The sequence below is a fragment of the Dreissena polymorpha genome, chromosome 2 (genome assembly GCF_020536995.1).
Source record: "Dreissena polymorpha isolate Duluth1 chromosome 2, UMN_Dpol_1.0, whole genome shotgun sequence".
Taxonomy (NCBI): Eukaryota; Metazoa; Mollusca; class Bivalvia; order Myida; family Dreissenidae; genus Dreissena; species Dreissena polymorpha.
Window position 1 is genome coordinate 103,380,969 of NC_068356.1, and position 22,522 is coordinate 103,403,490.

General features: G+C 33.3%; 1 protein-coding gene and 1 long non-coding RNA gene across 3 annotated transcripts in view; both read left to right on the forward strand.

Annotated features, from left to right (window-relative positions):
• Positions 1-1,159: 1,159 nt before the first annotated feature.
• LOC127870387 (uncharacterized) lies at positions 1,160-21,019 on the forward strand. The gene is made up of 4 exons (XR_008044787.1): positions 1,160-1,325; positions 1,491-1,578; positions 2,572-2,739; positions 19,904-21,019. It is a non-coding gene; the product is annotated as an uncharacterized LOC127870387 (long non-coding RNA).
• A 1,254-nt stretch (positions 21,020-22,273) lies between these two features.
• Positions 22,274-22,522, forward strand: part of LOC127868329 (uncharacterized) — a 32,868-nt gene continuing 32,619 nt past the window's right edge. The window contains exon 1 of one of the 2 annotated variants that reach the window (XM_052409986.1): positions 22,274-22,522. The gene's annotated coding sequence lies outside the window, so the exon portion shown is untranslated. The other variant, XM_052409987.1, reaches the window with a different exon arrangement.

The window sequence follows — 22,522 nt, forward strand, 5'->3', positions numbered from 1 at the left end:
ACCTATATTATTTTTATTTTTAATTAAAATTCCTAAACCTTCATAATTATTTTTTTCCCACTTAAAAAAAACTTATTCCACTCCAATCTGATTGCCATTAGTTTTTTGTTAGCTCACATACATGTTTTTCTCGAAGTAACACACTGTGCAATTATTTTCCTCTAACCATTTGGATACAATTTGCCTCATATTATCATTATTCAGACCTCTTACATTTAGAGAGCTTTTTTTATTCATTTTTGTCTTTAAAATATTTTATGTTTATGGCTAAATTGCAATGTAATGAATCCTGCCTATTAAAGTTATAGAAATTCATATTAATATCATGTTTGCCTGTGTTTGAAATTGGAATTGTTCGCCAGTTTACGAAGATCAAAATCGATCACGCAGATCGGATCGGTGGATTTGAACAAGGTAAAGAATGACCTCAAGTGGTGAAAAGCTTGAACCTAGAAATATAATACACGAACTTCTACATGACAGTCATAACAAGGTTCCGAGCGCACTCAAAGATCAACGACGATAACTTGTGCATCGCTTGATACCAACCAGGAAAGACGGTAAGCAGGTGTAACTTTTAGATGGACTTAACATCGATCGAGTTAAGTACACATATGGCAGTCCATTTTCCGGATAAAACCGCAAATGCCACACCTTGGACCTCGGAAAAGCCTTCATCGCGACAACGGAAGGCACGGCACGTATCCAACGCATACGAGTTAGGAAGTCGACTAGAGGCAGCTGCGTATTTGCTCGTGGAACATTGATGATCTTTTATCAAAATTAAATGACCGTGACTCTCTAAATTATATTCATACATATACCATTCATATGCTCACGGAACCTTTGTTTATAATATAATAGCAAACATTCATATCAATAATTTTATTGTTTTTCATGCCCCGACTAAAATGTAATTAAGCCAATCGACCATAACATTAACGGTATACGTTTGTTTAAGGGGAAAATCAGCAAACATCATGTTTAGACAAAATTACATTTTTGTCTGTGCATGTCATACACCACAATATGAATGGCAGTTATTATAATTTAAATGTTCCCTATCTTGAATTTGATTCTTTTAACGCGTCTGGTGTACTAATCTATTGTCGCAAGGAGATAGCATGTTAGTTGGTGACCTAAAATCGAGAATGGGCGAGCGGCCAGGCATTATTGAAAGTATTCATCTTGATGGCTTAGTTAAAATGCCTATTTATGATGTTTTACTCAAAATAGTATTGGCTCGCTCACGAATGGATAGTGGACAATACATGATTTTTTATATCAGAGGGATAGCATATCACAGGAGCTTGATCTAAATCATGGTAAAAACCTTATTTACTGTATAATGTCTGTGTATCAACACAACGCGATGATTACTTCTATTAAGAAAATCCATAAAATTTACATCATATTTGTAACACTTCAACCTACCATAAGTAAACAATAATGTGTAGCTCGACCTAATAGTATTACCTTGCGGATTGCAGGAAATTGGCCGACGCCGTGTCATTATGGTTTTGAAATTGCAATACAATCATTAATCGTGGATGAATCGTACTTGGGCGATTTGGAAAGGTTAGTGTTCAAAGAATATTATAATCGAAACTGTATTATACATTAAATATAACAGACTTAATAATACTTGCAATATGCGTTTGCAAATAACTTCTGATCTTATAAATCTACTACAATTTAACGTGCGTACATATAAAACTGTTTATGCTGTAGTAATAAATCACAGACAACAACCGTTACACGCGCGCCTGCTGCAACCCCGCCCGCCAAAAAAACCCATCAAATCATAAATTAGAAATATGAATTACACTTAAGTTTAACTAAATATACACCCGTTATAAAAATATCTTACTCTAAAACCTAAACGAAAAAGAGGTATTTCATTTGTGGTATTGGCATTTCTGTCCTTCCTTATATGGAACAAAGACGTAGCCGTTTGCAACTGAATTGTCAGCCATCTTGATTGTTTATCATGAAAAGCATTCTGCAATTTTTTTATTTGATATTTTGATTTCAAGAATGTACTCGGTATAGAATACGGACGGCATGATTATAATTTAGTTATGTAGTTAAAGTTAAAAACACATCAGCAATTGTATTATTGACATCAAGAAACAGTTATTTGAATGTTGGTTTTCCCCGTTAAGTCGTTTAGTAGGTCAAGTTCAATATATGAATAACTACTTAAAAACGTGAAGGGAATGTTTTAATCATTATTTAGATCTCTTTCGCGCTTATTGTAAATTTGTTTGTTTTTGTAAAGTGATGCTCTTTTTGTGCACTAGTAATTCAAAGATGCCCCTGTCTATGGCCTTGCATTGGGAGTTGTTTTCCCTGGCAAATAATTTTCACGCCATTCGAATTTCATCAGTGATGTAGTTGTCATCTCGTTTTATTTTTGCCCATTCGTGCATACCATACAAGTTTGGCAGTAGATTTTATTTTAAAATATGTAATGGTTGTTTTTGTGATTTCCTTGCATACTTTAATTGCAGAATTTCAGATTTAAATTCGGATATTCGTTTTTAAATATATAAAAATACACTGTTTCAGGTTCGGGTTCCTGGATAACGAACGGTGTACGTGTTAGTTCATATGAAAGAATGTCTACAACCGTCAATAAACATATATGGAAAAGGACTTGAAACGCGCACGCGCTGGCAAATGACATCCAGACAAAGCCAATCGCATCTGAAGTTTCTGCAATCTTGGATAGTTATGGTAAAAAACAATATGCTATATCAGTTATATATCTGTTATATATTTTCATGCCAATACAAATCTTGGCAAGGAAATTGGCAAGTATGATCATTATTAAAAAAAACGATAATAAAAATGTCATTTTTACATGAATAAACAACTATTTTATTGTTATATTAATTTGACATACCCCCGGTACATGTACTTTAAATCTTTCCTTAAATTGCATAAAATTATAATGCATATTGAATAGGGATAAGTGCAATATTTTTTTCTTCTTTTGTCATTTAAGGAGAATATGAAAGGAGCGTATTAAGACTGCTTATAAGGTTGATGTAATGGACAGAAGACTACACTCCTTAGCGTACACGTCAAGTTTAAACCTATTTATTTGATAGCATTGAAGGAGAACAGAATATTGAAAAATAATCCGCTCTACCGAAACATAAACGTATGCTCCTTTTACATGTGAGCATTTTACTAATCAAAGTCCCATTAATTACCACATTTTATAGCAATTTTATCAAAAACTGTAAGGAACTTTAGAATAATGCTATTAAACATTTTTATAATGATATTAACTATTGGAATATTATTGCTTTATGCAATTTAAGTCATGTCCCAAATTTGGGACGCCATACACATAAGATATCAATATTCATTTTTCTGCATGTTTATGACAATCCAATCACCTGTCTATGAATTGTGAAATATATATCTCCACTTATCACTGGCGATGAAAAGCTATGAAACATCTGTCAAATGGTTGACATATTTTATACCTAATATAAGCAATCTTCGTAGTTTCACACAATTTAATAACAACAACATAACTCTCCAAATTATTCAATCGTTTCGCGTTGCAACGCTTTATAATTTTTAAATCGTTAAAAGATGCATATAATAGCTGTATTAGACCATGATAAATGTTCAGTAATACTGTTTCCTAAAAAAAAAAACATAACTAAAACGAACATTTGCGAAACCGATACAACTTTTTTCAATTTTTGTCAATTTACCAAAACGTCAAAATATCCGTTTAAAGTTAAATGAACTGTATCCCAGTAAAAGAGACATTAAGGCGATTGTGGCCAGTTTAGATCCAGTTCAGCCTGCAGTTGCTTGAAAGCTGTTTGCTTAAGAGCGGTTTTCTGACAATGACAGATAGTTTATTGTATACTGATAAGAATGCCCTTTTCCTGTTACCTGGCTAATTAAATTCAGAAGCCTGGTAACAGTTAAACGTTAATGTTACCAATGTGTCAGACCAGGGTCTGGATTTTGAAATCTAGGACATGCATGGTCAGAAGATGTCATTTAAGATTATACATTTTTTCAAACACATACAAATGCATCCAAATATAAATAGTAAAATTCACTAAGTTAGAAGGCATTTGACTTCGGCTTGTGCCTTGGCACACCAGCACCCAATTGTATAAATGCTGGTTAAAGTTACCGCTCGGTAGCTTTTAAACCTTGGTAAGTTTGCGTTTATTCAGGTTTAGTAACCGTCGATTGTATAAATACGAAATACCGCAAAGTAACTAAACCGCGCATAGTGGAATTTAACCAACGGTAAATTTAACCAAAACATTCCCACAATGCATTTTCTAATGACGTAATTTTCGCGCGAAGTGTAACGCTTCGATTTCGTTAACAAAAAAAAAAATAAACAGCGTCATGTATTTTTTTTTTATCAAATTCATTTACAAATGCTTTTACAATAAAATAAAGTGTACATTTTAAGTATGACGTCATCAAATTTTTCAAAATGTTTACGAACATATGTCACAGACCAGGGAAAAAAATATCATGATGTCGGGATTTGCCTCATTTAGCGGAATCCCTGGTGCTTCCAACTGCGAGAGAGTTCTTGATGAGACGCCTAATTATCTTGTTTTTTAAATGATGTAACATATTCATGGTCGTCGTAACATGCTAGCCTATTCTTTTAATTTTGCTTATAACCCGTTTTCATATGACTGCGTTATAAAATAATATCTTTCGCCAAAGAACGATGTTTACACATTCAAAGCACAAAGCTGAGTATATCCTTAACATCAAATTACATCCGAAAATCACTCTTTCTGTAGTCCAATATTGCATATTGAAATTGAGAAAAGTGCGAGACTTTTTGACGATTTATTATAAACGCGACTTATTTCACACGTACATGCACTGTATATCGACGCATTTCAATTGTCAATTTATCACATTTTCCTTATTTCGTGCAATGTGCATTGTTTATAATCCGTGCATATACTTTTGACATTTTTAGAATGTACAACAAGCCATACAAATATCGCACAATTCATAAATAATCTGCAAAATTTACTTTCCGATTAAATTCATGTTAGGCATAGAGATGTGTAAAGTATAAGATGATAAAAATAGCACCACACTGGAATTCGGAATGTCCCATTTTTTACACGGGTATTAACGACTCATTTATCTGTTGTGTAATGGAATGTTTTTCATTCTTTATTTACTTATATATTAAATTATTTTCGTGTACAGTTAGCGCATTTACCATAGACAAATAAAACATTGTGTAAGTTTAAACATATGTTTGTATGCAGAAATCTGCAAATGTAACCGAGTTTACCAACGGCTATTATTTGTTAAACTGCTCCGGTTCATTTGAACAGCAGTAATGTAGAGTACGTGACGTAGCGTGTGACGAAAAAGAAAGTTTATCGAGTTCATAAACTTATTTGAAAATAGTTAGAATATAGGATGGCACAAGGGTCTTTATTTAACTATGCCTAAATAATTATTAAAGACCCTAGATGCAAAATCGTCAATTATTGAGTTAAATGGATTATTTATGGATTTTAAAGGATTATTAAAGGTAAGATACTAGTTCGAACGTGTTTTGTTTTTTGTTTGTACTTCTGTCGTTTACGGTTTTCGGAGAAATGGTTTTAACATGGGCGCCATTGATGCATCGGATCACACACGGCATATCCATAACATTATATAAAAATCACGTTCTGCGCGTCCTTAAATTCGTCGTCCGAAGTCGGAAAACGTATTGCCCTGTAAATTAAGTCAAATAAAGTGTCAGTCGCTGCAATTGTCTGTTTACTTGTCGAAATGTTCAAGGTTGTCGATGGTTAGCTTTTATAATGTCGCGCGACTCGGCCATTTTTGTGTAAGTTATCTCTCGGTTACTTGTACTTACCCACCTAGAGAAGCAGGGTATGTTTTAACTGGGTTTTTACCGTTTATACCGATCGGTATAACTTACCCAATTTTATACAAACGCTTACCGACCAGTAACCAACAAGTTACCGACTTTTAACCGCCGGTATGTGGTTAACCGCCGGTTTAACTGTTTATACAATCGGGTGCAGGTGTTTCGGTTGCTATAGTTTGATGGACTCACTACTTGGATTTGTAGTTACATTATTTACAGTAGATCAAACAGTATTTAGCATGAACCAATGATTATTTTTAAAACATAAATTATTTATGTGAAATGCTTGAAGGAATAATATTTAAGGTTTAAGAAGGCATTTTCTTTTTGTTTTAAAGGATATCTTTGAAAATTATATTTTTTATGAATTTTTTGGCAACAAGGCATAACTCATTTTTAAAAAATGTAATAAATTTTCTGACAAAAAACTGGTACCATGAGTAGCATGAGACAATAATTTTTTAAAACATTTGTAATTGATGAAAAATGATTGCAAAAATAATATCTATGGTCTAATAAAGCATTTTTTATTTTATTTTACTAGGTTACACTGAAAATCCTATTTTTCATGATTTTTTTTGCAACAAGGGGTTATGAAATAAAAAAAAATGTTACTGGATTTTAAGAAAAAACTGGTACTATGATAATTCTATTATGCACCTCGCCAAAACATTTATAATTATATTGTTTATTCTTGAAAATGTATTTCCCCTTTTCACTAAAATTAACACTTTTGATCAGAAAATTCATATATAATGATGTATACTTTTATTTTCAAGAAGCATAATGCCTCTTTTTAGTTGTATTCAGCCACAAGTTCTTGTCAGCCACTTAAGGTTTTATGTTGCCTTTCTTATACTAAATGCAAAATAATTCTACACTTTGAGACATCCATAAATATTTCATGTCTTTACAACACCGACAGGCTAATAATTTTATATATCAAGTACTTCCATACTAACAGGACCATTCAAGGCGGGCAACCTAGCAACCTTGATTTGTTCATATCTTCCTATCAATCTGTTATATGTGTTATGAATCATTTTTTCGGAGAACATTTAATGTTTGTTATAACTTTTAAATAATTCAATGTTCAAAGTGATATTGTTATTGAACGATAAACCAACATACTGATAAAAAGGGAATATTTTATTAATTATTTGCATTTTATCTTACATGAGAAATATTTGCCTAAATGTTTGTCAAACTATAGAGAAATCTATATACAATTAATAATTGACGACGTTTATAAAAAAAACATTTATGAAATGGAAGTTTAAAGATAAAAATAAATAATGCAAGTTTAATCAGTTATTCGTAATAATTTCCAATATAAAATTGAGTGTCTGAGCAATGTTGATGAATGAATATATCGGATAAAACGAACACTTGTCGACACTTAAATTATGATTTATTTTTCAATATTTTATGCACTTAAGTTTAGTTTTTTTAAAAGCATTTTATAGACAGCGTCCCTCCCCAAAATCAAGGAATTATTACTTGTCATTCATTTGTGTAATGGTATACAATAATTTTGTGATAGAATATTTGAGAAAAACATTAGAAACGAAACTTGTCAGTGATGAAATTTTCCATATGTTATGGAAATTACCGATCGTCGGTTTCCGAAAAACAATACGTCACGGTTTCCAAAAATAAGATCGTTGTGCCCAAAGATTTTGGTGTAAATGAACATTACTGGTTTATATTTTAATAATTTCGATTCTCCTTTGATTAATAGGTGATTTCAAGGCTGATAAACTTGAAATATGCAAGCTATTCTTTCGTTTTGCATATGTCTGTCGATACATCTGTACAATCGGTAATTTCCGTAACCACTCCTTAAATTGTAGCAGACACAAGTTTAAATAAAACAAATTATGTTTTCCACTAATATTCTACCTCTTTTTTTGCTAAAAACTAATGCATGAATGATTTAAAAGTAATATTGCATCGTTTTCAGCCAGGAACACTGTCTATGACCGTGAAAACAAACATAACAAACTTTTTGATTTACGATATTTACTTTATAAATAGCTTGCATGCGGCATGGCATTGCATGTTCCGCAAGATAAATATCTCGACTTAATTTATTGGATGATTCCAGACTGTTTCATCCAATCAGAAAATAGCTTTTAAACGTAATTTAGACCCATGTTTAGCGAGATAATTAAGTACCATTTTTTATACACTGCCAAATTGTGACATAACAAGTTGCCTCCCTTGTTGGTTCATGCTACTGTATTATTATGCCCCCCTTCGAAGAAGAGAGGGTATATTGTTTTGCACATGTCGTCCGTATGTCCGTCCACCAGATGGTTTCCGGATGATAACTCAAGAATGCTTATGCCTAGGATCATGAAACTTCATAGGTACATTGATTACGATTTGCAGATGACCCAAATTGATTTTGAGGTCATAAGGTCAAAGAGCAAGGTCACGGTGACCCGAACTAGTAAAATGGTTTCCTGATGATAACTCAAGAACGCTTTTCCCTAGGATCATGAAACTTCATGTGTACATTGATCATGACTCGCAGATGACAAATTGATTTTTAGGTCACTAGGTCAAAGGTCAAGGTCACGGTGACACAAAATAGTAAAACGGTTTACGGATGATAACTCAAGAACGCTTTGCCTAGGATCATGAAACTTCATAGGTTCATTGATCATGACCCGCATATGAACCCTATTGATTTTCAGGTCACTAGGTCAGAGGTCACGGTCACGGTGACCCGAAATAGTAAAATGGTTTCCGGATGATAACTCAAGAACGCTTAAGCCTAAGATCATGAAACTTCAAAGATAAATTGATCATGACTCGCAGATGAACCATTTTGCGGTCACTAGGTCAAAGGTCAAGGTCACCGTGACCGGAAATAGTTAAACGGTTTCCGGATGATAACTCAAGAACGCTTATGCCTAGGACCATGAAACTTCATAGATAAATTGATCATGACTCGCAGATGACCCCTATTGAATTTCAAGTCACTAGGTCAAAGGCAAAGGTCACGGTGACCCGAAATAGTAAAATGATTCCCGGATGATAACTCAACAACGTTTATGCCTAGGATCATGAAACTTCATAGGTACATTGATCATGACTCGCAGATGACCCCTAATGATTTTTAGGTCACTAAGCCAAAGATCAATGTCACAGTGACCTAACTTTGAAAAATGGTTTCCGAATAATAACACAAGAATGCTTACGCCTATGGTCATGACACTTCAAAAGTACATTGATCATGACTCGCAGATGACCCCTATTGATTTTCAGGTCACTAGGTCAAAGGTCAAAGTCTCAGTGACAAAAAACGTATTCACACAATGGCTGCCACTACAACTGTCAGCCCATATGGGGGGCATGCATGTTTTACAAACAGCCATTGTTTCAAAAATGTTTTCATGTAGTATACTTATATTGATATTTACAACATTGATGCATATGAATGATAGACTTTACTGAAATCATTTTAATGATGCTGAAATCATGACAGTGAATTAATACTGATCATTATTTAATATATTTTTCTTGAAACAATAATGTACATCTATATCAAATGAGATCATACTGTAACTTCAGTGAATAATTTCAGTGAATTAAATTACATCCAAAATATAAGTAACTCCTATATCTCTCCCGCAGCGCGCACATCTAAACATCCTGCTGTGTACCTATCCAGATCCAGATAAAAAGATACGATTCATAATTATGTATCGTATTGTTCAGAGGGGATGATTTTACCTCTGTTGTTTCAATGTATTGTTTTACTTCTTTAATCAGTGTGTTTAAAGATATATAAACATAGCTCCTGGGTCTTTGCTTCAGGCAATGAATATTGCATATCCTGATCTCTTTTTCTAATGGATATTTTAACTAGTTCCTACATTCAATACAGTCAAATATATGTTAAGTAGTATCTGTACACATTGGTAGATTAAATCTGTACATCAAATATTATTTTTTAATTGTTTTTAAAAGATATAGTTCAAATGCTCATGTTAGATTTATTTAGAACCTTAGTCATGTCACGGAGATCTAGAGTCCGTGGTCATGTGGTATTTAAACATTTTTAAATATAACCACTTTTATATGGAGTCCTGACCAGATCTCAAATGCATATCCCTTTTCTCGGTAACCCTGGTCATCTCCTATCAAAATGGCAAATTATATGCAGAACCGTTCTTTATACACAATGGTTGAATGAAAAAATTGACATCCTTTTCACATGGAAATTTCACTTTGACTGTCATGGAAAAAGAGCCTGCACAACAAAGATCATAAATACTTTTTATTTGTGGATAATCCCATATCTTGAAACTCTATGTGCATAAATATCTCAAGTCTTCATGAAATCAGGACAACAAAAATGTTTTTTTAAGTCCTTAATTGACCTGGCTATAGTAATCAGATTATTATAAGCTCAATTAGTCTATTTATGCCATATGCTTTGTGTAAAGATAAAGAAAAAGATAAAGAAGCTTTATTTAACGTCGCATATACTCAACAAGTAACATTAGCTATACAGCTATTGTGCGACAAAAATGTATCCACTAAAGAATACTTACCTGGCTGCTTCGATTTTATCTTCCTAGTGCTACCCATTTAATGCTGAGCGTCAAGCATGGTAGCCACTAGTACCATTTTTCACGACTTTGGTATGTCGCGGCCGGGGATCGAACCCGCGACCTCCCGCACTCGAAGCACTCAATGATGTGTACTGTAAACATACACACAATATTGCAGGTACATGATAGCAATAAATAATAAAGCCATCCATACCATACGGGTCGATGGCAAAGCCTGTGAGAAGAATTTGAACGCATTGAGTGTATTCACACAACGTGCTCATGGTGAGCTTTTGTGATCGCTTTATGGCCGTCGTGAGCCGTCAACATTTGCCATGTTAACTCTGTGGATGCCACGTTTATATTTCAATCTTCATAAAATTTGGCCAGAATATAAGTCTCAATGATATCTTGGATCAGTTCGAAAATGGTTACAATTGGTTGAAAAACATGGCGTCCAGGGGGTGGGGCATTTTTCCTTATATTGCTATAGTAAAACATTGTTAACACCCGAGAGGTCACATTTATTTTCCGATCTTCATGATTTTTGGTCACAATATTTGTCCCAATAATATCTTGTTATCTCAGATGAACGACTTTGGGCCTTTTAAGCCCTCTTGTTGGTTCATCCTACCATTTGAAGAAAAGATATCATTGCACAGATGTCTTTTACTTTCAGAATGTGTTATGCTGCATTTCTTATGTGGCTTGTTCGGGGTATATTGTTTAGCACATGTCAGTCAGTCCGTCAGTCGGTCAGTCCACCAGATGGTTTCTGGATGAAAACTCAAGAACGCTTAGGCCTAGGATCATGAAACTTCATATGTACATTGATCATGACTGGCAGATGAACCCTATTGATTATCAGGTCACTAGATAAAAGGGTAAGGTCACAGTGACTAGAATGCTTAGGCCTAGGATCATGAAACTACATAGGTTCATTGATCATGACTGATATATGATCCCTATCGATGTTCAGGTCATTTGGTCAAAGGTCAAGGTCACAGTGAGTCAAAACAGTTTAATGTTTTCCGGATGATAACTCAAGAATGCTAAGTCTAGGATCATGAAACTTCATAGGTACATTGATAATGACTTGCAGATTACCCCTATTGATGTTAAGGTCACTAGGTCAAAAGTCAAGGTCAAAGTGACTCAAAACAGTAAAATAGTATCCGGATGATAACTCAAAAATGCTTACGCCTAGGACAATTAAACTTCATAGGTACATTGATCATGACTGGTATATCACTCGATCCGCCTTAAGCACGACATTAACACAATATTTTAGAGAAAAATAAAGTTTTAACTATTTGTTATGTTCGTTTATTTTTATGAATCAATTGTATACTTGTGACTAAAATCCAAATTTTTATGAGTACATCTGTGACAGTTAACTCAAAATTCGAGTTTTAATTAAACCAGTAAAAGAAATAGTATGTAATTTACATTTTTCTTATTATTGCTATAAATACGTCAATTTGTAACATGATAATTGAAAAATTGTATTGTATTATCATAAAATATTGCTTGCATGTACATGTAAACATGAAAAAATCTGTTGTAAACGTTCAATATAGTTATATACAGTATAATTGCATCAAAACTAAACCAGTTACGGGACAAAATTACCATTTACGGGACACAAGATATAATAGGCAATTATTTAATAAACATAATTAAACCTTTCATGTTTCTGTATCTTTTTTTCATATAATGTGTTTAAATACAAAAATATCAAATATAATCCAGATATAAATATGAAAACCACATTAAAACATAATTTAAAAAAAAAAAATGCGTTATTTTTCTATTTTGGAAACTACGTTCGAGACAATGGTCGATCTTATGTTCTGACGTCATATATTACTCAAATATGACGTTATTTATCCGAAAATATTGTATTGACTGGAAATAATTGGTAAAAGACATTTTTGCTATGTTTCGTGACTCGTAACTGGTGGCTCGTAAATGGTTTACAGATACGATCAAATCGTAAAAAGGACGAAACAAATAATCTCATTGTAATAAAAGTTATATTTTCAGTTAAATATAATCCTCCTTTAAGTTCTTAACATAATTATTCCTAGTCGTTATACTAGTACGTGTATTTGTTCTTAAATTATTTTACTGTCTCGTAAATGGTTTTTCAATTATTACGCTATTTGTTTAGATATTTGACATTTAATTTTGAACTAAAGTACACAACTAAACTGGTAAAGAATAGTTTTAGCTTAAGTATATAATAAAATGTTTTTAATTAAGACATTTAAGCAACATATTTTTACAATCTCATATATTTTAATGCACTTTAAAACAATGACTCGTAACTGGTTGCACTTTTGAAGACATCCGTACATTTATTTTTTTTCCCAAAAATATTCACTTCTGTCAAAAATCTATTTCTTATCAAGTAAAGACAACTAATTTGCATATGTTGAACAGCAATCAAATTTTGAAAACTGACATTTATTTATTTTTTAAAGAAGTACATATAACGAACACATTTTTGGCGAAGACATGCTTATTATGTCAACGTATGATATCACGGCGGTTTTTATGTAAAGTTTTAATTGCAAATAACCATTCATGTCATATATTTTCTTTTCTGGTCATTTACTTCTGTCTAAAAATGCAAAATTACATAGCAATTCATATAAATATTTTATTATATGCCGCATTAAAACCCGAAGACATCAATTGTCGCACATAAGCCGGAGTCACTCATATAACCCTTATTGATTTTCAGGTCACTAGGTCAAAGATCAAGGTAACAGTGACTCATAACAGTAAAAAGGTTTCCTGTTGATAACTCAAGAATAGTTAGGCCTATGATCATGAAACTTCATAGGTATATTGATCATGACTAGCAGATGATTAATATTGATTTTCAGGTCACTAGGTCAAAGGTCAAGGTCACAGTGACTCATAACAGTAAAAAGGTTTCCTGTTGATAACTCGAGAATAGTTAGGCCTATGATCATGAAACTTCATAGTTATATTGGTCATGACTAGCAGATGATCTTTATTGATTTTCAGGTCACTAGGTCAAAGGTCAAGGTCACAGTGACAAAAAATGTATTCACACAATGGCTACCACTACAACTGACAGCCCATATGGGGGGCATGCATGTTTTACAAACAGCCCTTGTTTGTCTTATGTTGGTAAATGTTCATCTCGGTCAATTCTAGGTTAAGTTTGAAAGTAGGTCATATGTGGTCCTAACTAGGTCAACAAACCAAATCACAGAAAAGGTTAGTGAACACTCCAGAGGTCAAATTTTCTTCCATCTTCATGAAAATTGGACAGAATATTATCTCGATGAAATAAAGTTTCAGTTTGAAAGTTGGTAGTTTGTCAAAAACTATGTCATTAGGTCAAAATATAGAAAACTTCCTTTACCTTTCTACAGGTCACATTATCTTCCTGATTTTCATGAAAATTGCTTACAATGTCCATCTTAATCAAATCAAAAGCAGAATTTGCAAGTTGGTCATGTGCAGGCTAAAGCTAGGCTACAACTTAGTCAAATCATACACAAGTTTTTGACAATATAGAAGGAGTTTTGGGTGAGCGATACAGGACTATCTTGTAGTAAGCCTGTAGTAAGAAAGGGGAGGTATTGTATTTGTTTCAAAAGTAACATTTTATTTTTATTGGAAGTAACTGAGCAATTATATGATGTCATAGTTTTGGTTATTTTGCTCACTTGCTATGATGTGACAAGGTGAGCTTTTGTTATCACTCTTTGTTGTACTTTATCCAAAGTTTATTGTGAACACATAATATATCATTTTGCAATGTTTAAATTTGGGTGTCACCTCTTTGCCAGGCTCTTATTAAACTAGTCACCTCTATGTCATTTTGGGTTTCATATTCTATTAAAAATTAGGGCAATAGGTCAAATATAAGAAAAGGTATGTTAATACTTTAGTGGTCACATTCTCTCTCTGATCCACTTGTAAATTGGTAAGAACATTATTTTAAATGATTTCAAAGTCAAGCTTGAAAGTAGCATATTCAGCATTTAGGTCACAAGGTCTAGTCTCAGTGATTAACTGGTCACGTTCCAAAGTGGGTCATGTGCTTCCAAGCAATTGATCAATAACTAAAATCATTAAAATCTATGTTAGCACTTACAATGTTTACCAGATCTTCATGGCAGTTGATCAGAATGTTCAAATAAATAAAAGTAGGAACTCGATAACAATGCTCAACTAGATCGGATAGACGCAAATAGTTTGTTCATACTCACAATGCCTTTTTGTCTAGATCTTCATGAAAAATTAGTTAACACCCCTAGGAAACAATCAGTTTCAGGTGAGCCAAATTTTGCTGTGAAAGCTATCTATGTATAGTATAGATTGTTACAAAACCTTGTTTATCAATACAAATATTTGAAAAAATGGCTTTCTAAAAGATGTAGTCTTGGATGATATATTCCTCAACTCGTCCTTTGAGTTCATGACCGTTTTGAATGTATGAAAATATTTCTAAAGTAAAACGTTCCTAATAAAAACAAATTGTAATGGATGTCATCGTGCATTTGTATGACATTATGTAAGCAACCCATGCATATTGTGAAATTTATCACATTATCGATATATAAATTAATATGAATTAATTAATTGTATACTATTTGGCCATACAATCACTTTTTGTCTGGTGTTTTTTGGGCTGTCTGTGACCTACTTTTGATATTTAGGATACGTTTTCTGCTGAATTATAACTGTAAAAACACAATTGAGTTGTGATTGAAAACCAATATTTAATCTTATTAGCTAATGATGTATAGTGCTTCAAATGAAATAATTATAGATTATAATTTTTGTTTTAAGATCATTTGCAGTTTCGCCTTAAGACTTTTTGCAACAACTTTTGTCTTGAACAAATAACCACGGAACCAAAGTGGTGGTAATCCAACGTATTTCATGTAGTAGTGTTGATTATGAACAATTCAAATCAATTTCTAGGGTCACAACAGATATCTGAATATGCCCCTGCCATCTTCTAATGCCAGAAGGGATATACTAGCGATTGACTGTCCGTCCGTGCGAGGTTCGCTGGACATGAAAGGTGTTAAATAACGAGATAAATAATGATTCTTACAAAGATTTGCATGAAATTTGTCTTTGAGCACTCCACAAACCTACGACGCTATTGTTCCATTTCTAACGTGATATTGACCAACTTTTGGAATCAGTCTTTCTATGAGCCAATTAATCAATACTGACTATGCTTCCATATGAGGCATTTATTGAACACAGCATCTTATTTTTGTAAGGATCGCTACAACTAGCAATAGCATAAGCCAGCAATTATCATTGAAATAATACAATTGATTTTATAGTAATTAATTATATACTAGTAACAGATTATGCAAAGTAACAAAGCTATTACTGGCTGTAATGCATTACTTATTATAATGTGTGATAAACTCAATTATATTGACCCAATTATCGTCCATTCTATGCAGTGTACAATACGTTAGTACCCTAGTCCTAATATTATCATACAAAAGGTTTAGGTAAAATTGACACTTCAAGTTTGTACGTTTATACAATGCAGCATTTCTAAAAAGGTTTGCTTAATTATTAATCAGTGATTCAAAAGCTACTTAGAAATGTCTGTGTTGTTTTAATCAAATTGCAATTCAGCCAGTAAGAAACTTAATTGTTTTATCAGAACGTGCTATTTATATACGAAATACTGTCTATTGGTTGGTGGGTTTGTAAGGAAAGGTTAATGGAGCGAACTTCTTTGCATTTTTCAAGCGCTGATGTTGAAACTTAAGATGCGCGAAGTTTAAAGCAGTGTTCAGCATTATTAGTCATGTTCGTGTCAACACTCTTGTTGAATTGCATGTGTAATTGAACATGCTGATTTTTTTTATATATTTGTTATAATTTTGACAGTCCTGACAAAGTGATTTTGCAACTTAGGGTCGAAAAAAACATTTATATTCATATTGGAGGTTTTCCATAATTTTACCGTCTTACAACACATTACATTATCTGTTGTGATAAAAAGTGGTGCATGCTGTTTTTTATGGAAAGCTTCCGAAATATCTTGAATGTTTCAACCAAGTACCTCCACTAGCTTTACGAAGTAACGAATGGTGACTGTTTATACTTATACGAAATAAATGAATCAACCGTTGATACTGTATAACATACACTCAATCAAACCTTGAAAAAAAAACAGATTTCACTGTATTGTTTCTAGTTACCCACACCTGTTATTCATAGCTTCATCTCCATCACTCGTATATCCTTAAGGATTCGTTTCGACACTACGAATAATAGATTTTGTTAAGATGTCACTTAAAATCAAAGTTGTGATTCTTTTTTTTATATTTCAAAAAGTGTCTGGCTACTTAATGGTGTATTAACATGGTGTTTGGTTTGAGCTTATGAAGTAGATAGAACAAAGATCATGATAACATCCAAACCGAAACGAAATCAGGATGGCTCTCAGTTGGAAGACGACACACCCTTGGTCGAGTTTGATTTGTTAAATCAGGTAAGGTCTACATGAAACTTCTGTTCTCAAAGCTAATAAAGCGCGTATACGGCTTAACAAATGGAATCATCTTAAATAGGTTAAACTATAAGTGACCATCCCGTTACTCAAATGTGGAGAAACGTTCGACAAAGGCAAATGGAAAACTGATAAAAAGAATCCGTTTATTTAAGAACATAACAAAACAGACAGTTTATTAAGACTTGTACAAACGTACATCGTATCAATACACAACATATAAAACAAGACATTCTCATGTGTCTACATATTACAACGTATTGGTTATAACAAATATAATTTAACAATTTGAGACAAAGTATATTTAAGAAATGAGTACAACGTTATGTTACCGTAGTAAAATATCCATAATTTATACTGACAGTAAGGAAATATTTTAGTATTCGTTGACAGAATTTTTGTGATGGAATATTTGTCGGCTTGCGCTTCATTTATTTATATATATATATTTACATTCACAATTATTATTTTAATTGTGCATATCAAAGATGCATAATTTAAAATATAAGGTGTAATGGTTACTGTTATACTGTTTTCGTCGAGTACAACGGCTTTTGCAAACGTTGCAAAAGCGCATGTGATGCCTCGTTTGTAATATGTTTCACGAACAGGCGTATCACAATACATCTCTATACAGTTGCTGCGTATACATATACACTATGCATGTATTAGAATCGCTATCGTGGCTGCTACTACTTCTACATCTACCAACACACATTTGTTAATTATGTTTTGTTAAGCTCGTATTTGAAAATGATATTTATTTTTATTTAATTTTAATTTTAAAAGACAACCAAATAAACAATATATTTATTGAAAACCAATTACTACACTATGCGTTTTATTTAATCAGGTCGATTTAGTTGACATCATTCAGAACCAATATCTGTCCGGAGTTTCCGTTCCTTTCACTTTCTACGTTAATGAAGTGAACATGTGGCGTGGGAGCAATGGTATCACACGTTCATACATGGGCGTCAAGTGAAAATTGCAGCACAATGGGTTTTACGCAGAAGATGTTCAAAGTAAGGAACCAAATTACAGAATCCAACGTCTTAAACTAATTTAATGTGTTGATAAATGTTCAAAGATGTTAATATTTCTTTTATTTCAACTGATTGAAAAAGGTCACTGCGTCGGCTTTTCGACAGATTAAGTCTTACATATGATTATGTTTGTCGTTTCATCGTCATTATTTTATTGTCTATAAACATACCTAAGCTTAACTAATTTCAAATCGTCAAAGGTAAAACATGTCTTTTTTTAAATATATTCCCCTTTTGTCGATTCATTCCTAAATCGTGAGCTCGATCGTCGCATTTTAAAAAATGCTTGTTGTGTTATTGTGCTAATTATTAATCAAACATCTTATTGAATTTTGCGAAGTTGTGTTTTTATTATTTATAACACACATTTTTGTAAGCGTATTTGTGTAATATAATTTCAATTAAGGACATCATGAATCTTTTTTTTTCGATGAGCTTAAAATGAAAGTTTGATCTTTTCACGAGCAGACGAGAGCTTCTGATTTTTATCCCATCATCAGACATGCATTGTCGAAATAAACCACTGTGGAATATATTTTCCTTTATTTCGGCAATGCTGAAATATAGCTGTCACGCGCGGCGGACTCTTATATCAGTCATGTGTGGAGGATGGTCATATTACTCGGAATCAACTATAAAGTAATCATTGTAATAAAATCGAATCAGATTTAAAAAAACAAAAACAATTTGATTACAAGATGTAATATAATTTAAACACAAAATGCAACACAAACAGCAAAAAACATCTTTTACAAATATTAAGTGCGCGTGCTAATGACGTCATGTTTAAACGTCAAACGACTTAAGTCCAATTCTTTCCCACTAAAGTTGCAGTTGTTTCCCGGGGGGGGGGGGGGGGGGGGTTACTTCCCAAATTTTAGGGTAGGGGTGTCCCGCTGAGACTTCCGAAATGTGACCCATTTTTATACCGGAACTCTGATAAAGTAGACTCATTTTGATACAAGATTTTTGAAAAAGCATTCCCATTTGTTTACGATACCATTGAGAAAGTGGACCCATTTCAATACAAGAAGTTTGATAAACTGGACCATTTTAAATACTAGAATTTGATAAAGTGGACACATTTCATACTAGAATTTTAATCTCTTTCATATCAATACAGTATACTTATTGAATTTGCTATTATATCTTTCCCGCTACTGAAATTTACTTTTTGATACGCATTTATATACAAGAATGACATTTATCATACCCATTTGATACTGATACTTTCAAATCTATATGCATTTATATACAAGCAAATTTCTGATTTCAATACCCATATCTATACTTAGATGCTCAAAAGCATACCCATATCTATAACTTTGGTCGAAAAACACACCCCATAAAATCGGCACACCCCTATGTACCCGTATATAGGAAGTTACCCCCCCCCCCCCCCCCCCCCCCCGGAGTTGTTTAGTATTTTTTTCATTATTTCTTTAAAATCAGGGACGTAGAGGTATGATGAGCAGAAAAACAGGTTTGTGCCCGATCGTTTTGTAATATATCAGGCTCGGCACGAATAAAATAATAAAACAATGTTTGCTTAAAATAACTTTGGAATTTTCCGTGTAGTTCTATTTTCCTATTTCTCTATTTTTGAAGAAATAATTGACGACTATGAACATTGATGGGATAAATCGAATACGAGGTCGGTGCCGAATACAGCGAAGGTTTATTTTTCTCGGCTCGTGGTTTAGATGTTCTAAGCCTCGCAAAATAAACGTCGTTTTATTCGGTACCGACCTAGTATTCTCTATTTACACCCAAGCATGCATATATTTTTAGTCTTCTACCTGTCATAACAAGTGTCTGACTATGTTTGCAGGCAAAACGCAAAAGCTGTTGCCACGGCCACTATGACTAAGGAGCAGGCAACAGAGTTGTCCATTCGGAAGCGTTACTCCCACATCATGAACGGGGTACGCTCGATAGAGCAAGCGTGCGTGCGTGTTTATGTGTGCTTGTTTAGCACTTCACTAGTGAACCGGATTTTAAAAAGACAGCTGCCATGTGTAGTGCGGTGGTTTCAAAAAAATGGCGGATTTTCCGGAAACACATATTTTCTCAAACATTTGCAAATTTTCATTCGAATTTACATGTTTTATGGTTATAAAAATTGCACACAAAAATGCGGCCACCATTTTGTAGACGATATTCAAGATAGCCATGCACCGATTCAAAATGTCAATTTAATCTTCCAAATCAAAAAAGAAAATACTAGCTTATAAATACAACGCACTACAATAATTTGATTTCGGAGAACTTTAAACTGTTGAGGCTTTATATTTATTTAAGTAGACGTACTTCTCATTCATCGGTTACAGATGTGCAGATCGATCAAGAAAGAATTAAAAACATGACGCGTGTAGCAATATCATTATTAATAAGAGTGATAATTGCAATTACGGTTGTATTATTAGTGTAAATACCACTTTATAATTATAAATAGACGTGCTCGAGAAAGTGAGACACAACTTATCAAGTATTGCATAATCCAATGTACCATATTACTTGGTATTTCGTTGAGTGGATGCCAATATCTGGTCTATCTCTGGCTGATCTAGAGCCTGAAGATATTATACAAAGTTAACCGTCATGCATATGTTTTCATTTGCAATACTTAACAAACGATCAGTATTGAAACTATAGCCAGGTTTTGTGGAGCTTAAATCCAGTAAGAAATGGCTGATTACTATTTGATGTTTATTGCAAATTATGATCAATTGAAAATTCTATTTAATTGTGTGTGTACCTGTTATTGCGTATTGAAGTCTTATATTTATAAGTCGTGATCATTTATTAATTTGTTGTCTGTTTGGAAATATTGATACATTGATTTTGAATCTAAGGAGTTCAGACATCAGACTGTCAATATTAACAAGCTAAGGATACCCAAAACTATGATGAATTGTTAGAGCCTCGCTCTGTGAAAAGAGGGTTTAATGCAAGTGCGTAAAGTGTCGACCCAGATTAGCCTGTACAGTCCGCATTGCCTTAACAGGGACAACACTTTCCGCCTAAACTGGATTTTCGCTAATAAGAAGCTACCTTTAAACAGAAAATGACATAAAAGCAGAAAGTGTTTTCCCTGCTAAGCCTGTGCGGACTGCACAGGCTTATCTTGGACGACACTTTACGCACATGCATTAAACCCCCTTTTCTCGGGACGCTTATCAATTATTTTAACTACACAAGTTATGTTTACGTTCAGAATAATGTGTGTTCCATTATTTAATAAGCCAACAATAACAGTGATACTTATGTTTTTAAATTTCAACAAACTTAAAATTCATTCATCCTTCTTTCTTGTCATTTCGGTTGTAACCTTTGAGTTTAATCATAACAAATAATTACCTTACAAAGAATGAGTACATGTTTACCCCATTTATGCCTAGCGTCTAGAAAAAAGGCATTGGCAAACAGCGTAGACCCAGATGAGACGCCGAATGATGCGGCATCTCATCAGGGTCTGCACTGTTTGCTTAAAGGAATTTCTGTAAGAAATATTCTAAATATAGAAATAAATATACTAGACACCCATAATTTTGGAAATAAAATGATCCACTTTAGATGGATGGGAGAGTCCGCTAGGAATAAATGGGCTATTAAAATAAAATATGTTTGGTATTTATCCCATTTTTATACCGACATTGACGGTATAACACCTCATGGAATAAACTAGCCTGTGTCACACCTTGTTGAATATACCTGTCGCGTGCACGTACTACATTTTATTCTACCACTGAATGATTGTTCATAACAAATCTCTAGAGTCGAGAAAACCTTAGCTTTAAAATTATGCGACCTTCAATCTTTAGATCTAGTTAAGGGACATAATGTTTCGCCATCCGTATAATGAATCAGCTGATTGATGGCGTCATAAAATGACATACTTATTGCGTCATTTTCCAAAAATATGTGATGTCATATTTTGGTGTACACGAAACTAGTATGCGATGTCTGGGAATAAAACATTGAAGACGCGCATTTTTTTCGTGTTAATTTATCCTGGATGTAATTATGAAAAAGTGCATATTCTATGGACTACTTACCTCGGTTGGCACCGGTGAGACGAAGGATTTTGATCTACATGTAGATCTAGCTTACAGTATTCGTGTTATTGTTGTTCAGAATGTGCGTGCCTATTTGGATGTGAAATTGTGTGTGTAAAAGATATTGATGGGTGTGTATTTTGGTTCAGTAGTCTATTCGAATTGTTTTGCTTTTGGATTTAAGGTAACGTAGGGGTATTTTCTTTGATGAATAAACTTTGTCTTTGTTATTGTATCAAAGAAAGTCTATTCAGTAAGAATAATCCGTTTGCAAAAAGTGTTGCAAAGTTTAATAGAATTATGACGGATAATCTTGTGTTGGGTCACAAACGACAGGATGTGAAGGCTTGATCTAGACGGCATCAAAATTTGCAGCGTCCATGAAAAAATAG